The sequence below is a fragment of the Eufriesea mexicana genome, unplaced genomic scaffold, assembly GCF_001483705.2.
Source record: "Eufriesea mexicana isolate 0111107269 unplaced genomic scaffold, ASM148370v2 scaffold202, whole genome shotgun sequence".
Lineage (NCBI taxonomy): Eukaryota > Metazoa > Arthropoda > Insecta > Hymenoptera > Apidae > Eufriesea > Eufriesea mexicana.
The window spans coordinates 753,084-756,889 of NW_016908372.1; the positions used below are offsets into that span (position 1 = coordinate 753,084).

Below are 3,806 nucleotides of genomic sequence, written 5' to 3' on the forward strand. Positions count from 1 at the left end.
AGGCCCCGGAGGGATTCGAACCCTCGATCTCCTGTTTACTAGACAGGCGCTTTAACCAACTAAGCCACGGCGCCATTATGAATCACACTTTTAACATTTAAGAAATGGAGTAACTTTTATAAAAAAACTTTCAATACATGTATATAGTATTTAAATACAATATTCTTCAGTTTATCAATATTTTATTAAAATTTATTTTATGTCTTTTAAAGCTTCCAACTGATTCTTGTCATGTAGAGATATTATATTTATTCTATTCTTTTAAAATATATAAACCATTGGAAATTCAGTTGAAAGACACATCACTATTAATGAATCAATGTATCATAATTGTATTTATCAAATATATTTATCTCTGTTTTTATTCGTTAAATAATCCATATATAATTCTATAAAATTATTCAACACGAATTTCGATCTGCAATATCCATTGGATAACACATGTAAAGCTTATCTTCTACTTATGAATCCATAAACGAAATAACTCTACCAACCTTAGTTTTTGAAAAATATGAATTTTTCAAATATGAAGTCGCTTGGATTTGAATTAGTTATCTATTCTTGTGATGTTCTAGTAATACATCGTGATATATCAATTCGGCAGTGGAAAGTTAACAAATTACTGAGTTTCTGTAATTAATTCATGAACGTTACTAGATAGTTTCTTATTAATAATTACTTAAAGTCGCACGTGATTTGGTAATAACGACCGTTATGATTCATCGTGATGAAAAATACAATAAATCAACAGGTTATGGACCTTGAACAAGGACCACGTGCTTGAATGCGGGAAAGAAAATCTGAGGAAGAAATTGGAAATATCAACAGATTAAAGAATGCAAATGGATATCATATTTGGAAATATAGAGTGGGCTTCATGCTGTGGTTTCAAGTTTTGTATGAACATATAATGAAAAAACCAAGAAAGTTGCTTCTATTATACAGCACGAATTATTAATTGATGTAACAACCTATATGTCAATTCATGAGATGTGAGTAAAATTAAGCAATATCTATGAAAAGGATATAGAACAGTAAATATATTATGTTACAGAGGAATTTTTCATGTTTAAATATAAATTTGAACATGATATTGTGACCCACATTATATATCTGACAAGTAAGTTTTCAACAATGCATTAGAAAGTAAAATAGAATAAACAATGCTAATAACTAAAATCTTATGTATGTTTCCAGATCGTGTATTTACAAGTGCCTGGGAATTAACGCAGAAAGGAGAAAAGAGAATAATTAATCTTACAACTCAACTGATTGTCATGGAAGTGAGGTCACCAAAATTATCTGTAGTCTTCAAAGCACAGGAGAAGAGGTATTTCACGTGCAATTCCTACATACATCTTGCAATTGCATCTTCCATAAGCAAAAAAGGTAACAAAGAAATTAAATATTTCAGTTATGGAAGATTAGGATAAAAATCAGAAAAATTTCTAGGGTTATGAAGAAAAGAAAAGAAAAGAAAAAGATTGTTATTTTAAAAATACGAAGGAAAGCAAAGGAGATCAAGAAGAAAAGAAGAAAGTGTGCTCCTTGACAAAGAGCAATGGAACAAAACAATGGATTTTGAACTCAAGAATAACCAACCGTATGGTGAACCAGCTAGAATATTTTAAGGAATAGGAAGAAATAGGAACAGAAATTAGATCAGCAAAGAGAAACATTTTCATGGAAACTATAACAGGAAGTAGAGTTGAGTTAGATAGCTATATATGTGAAAATGTTCTGTATATTTCAAACTTGAGATAGAATTTAATGCCAATACATCTGACAACTCAAAAGGGTGGTAAGATAATTCTAAGAGTCGTAAAATAATGTTCTAGAAACATACTGTAATAGTTTACGAGAAGAAGAAAATAATATTAGGAGGGAAGATGTGTATTAATGGTCATTATGGTATGGATAAATCAAAAGGGAAAAGGCAGACTAGAGGATTACTAGTAGAAAGGAACAAGAAGCTGGTAGTGATACAAAAAATTGGGCCATCTAAATGTAGAAAACATGAAAGAGTTGTCCAAGAAAACATTGAAAAACAAATTAATGAAAAGAGAACTAAAGACAAGAATTAGAGAATGCAGGGAATGTGAGAAGCAAAGCAAACGAAGATTCGATTTGCAAAGACAAGAATAAGGGCAAAAAGGAAACTAGAAATAATACATTCTCATATATGTGGGTTTATGGAGTCAGAGACATTGATATGCGATGACAGTCTTAGATTTTACTAATTTCGTAAGGATTTATCTTATGGAATCATATACTGAAGCATTACAGAGGTTGTTTAATTGTGTTGCAGCAGTAGAAGCAAAATGGAATAACATACAGATTTAGAGGCGATAATGGAAGCAGGAGGGTTTACCAGTTGAGAATTCAAGAATTGGTGAAGACAGAAAGTAATTATACTAGATTATACGACACTGTATACACCTCAACTGAATGGAAAGGCTGAATCGAACATTACTGAATAAAACACGAGAATTCCTGTACGACTGAAATGGAAAAGAAATTGTGGATGAGGGCTATATATTTTGCAACTTATCTACAGAATAAAAGTTCTGCAACAGCAAGGAATACAACGGCATATAGAAAGTAAGTAGGAGAAGGATCTCACATATGAATAACACGTTTTTTGAGAAACTAATATTCTTCGACATCTGAGAGTAATATAGAGCAATTTTGTTTGCAGATTCGTTTCAAGGAAAGTAAACTCTGCAAGAATTACGCAATGAATATTACAGATTAAGATTTGTATTGACAATATAATTGAATAAATGATACAGCATAAGCTTTGTACTAAGAGTTTTGTTCATTTCAATACTGGAATTACTAAAGTGGTCTCATGCATAAGATATTGCAAATTTATTGTTGTTCTATCAAAAATTATTATTGATTTCATTCAGATAGCAAGGTAATTATATATATTTATTTCTTTTATGCATTTGACCCCTTTGGTAATTCTGGATAAATTAATTCCTTTTTTAATTGATTATTTTGTAATAATTATTGCACTGATACCGAAGGCATTGATCGTTTGACAATAATTATTATCCTTTATACAATCAATTCATAAATTCCATGCACACGTTATAAAAAGAATATCCTTGGGCATCGTCTCATACATTTTCGTTCACATTGTACTTCTAGTTTTGTCCATTATTTAGTATTTTCTCAAAAGATCATGGTTATTGGTACGAAATCACGTACGCTTTTAATTAATTATAAATAATAAATTAATTAGCATCAAATTATTCTCGGAAATGGCAAAAGAATGTTGTCTATAGTTTCAACTTTGCGATGCAACTATAGAAATTCATGAATTAATTACTGAAACGTAGGATTTGTTAATTTTCCACTGCCGAATTAATTTATTAGGATAATAACCGATTCAAATTCAAGCGCCTTCGATCAGCGCCATCTATGATTTGGGCTCAAAAATCAAGAAAGTGATAGGAATATAGAATAGGCAAGGAGGTCGTCGGTGTGCATGTCACGTGACAGACAAGGACAGAGAGGGGATAGAAAAGGATAGAATGGCTCCGGCAGTGAAAAATTATTAATTACTCAATTTTCGTAATTAATTTATGAACTTTTATAACATCATTGCAAAGCTGGAACTTCAGGCTACATTCTTATGTAATATTCGTAAGAAATTTAAGTCTAAATTGTTAGTTATTAATTTTTGTTTTATGGGGTCTATGATTTCGTAACGACGACCATCGCGACCTTCCGTGAAAATATTTAATACTAAACAAAACTAGAATCAAAATGTGATCAAAAGTTATATGAGAAGATTC

General features: G+C 30.7%; 1 non-coding gene across 1 annotated transcript; it reads right to left on the reverse strand.

Annotated features, from left to right (window-relative positions):
* TRNAT-AGU (transfer RNA threonine (anticodon AGU)) lies at positions 1-74 on the reverse strand. The gene has a single exon. It is a non-coding gene; the product is annotated as a tRNA-Thr (tRNA).
* Between the last annotated feature and the right edge of the window lie 3,732 nt (positions 75-3,806).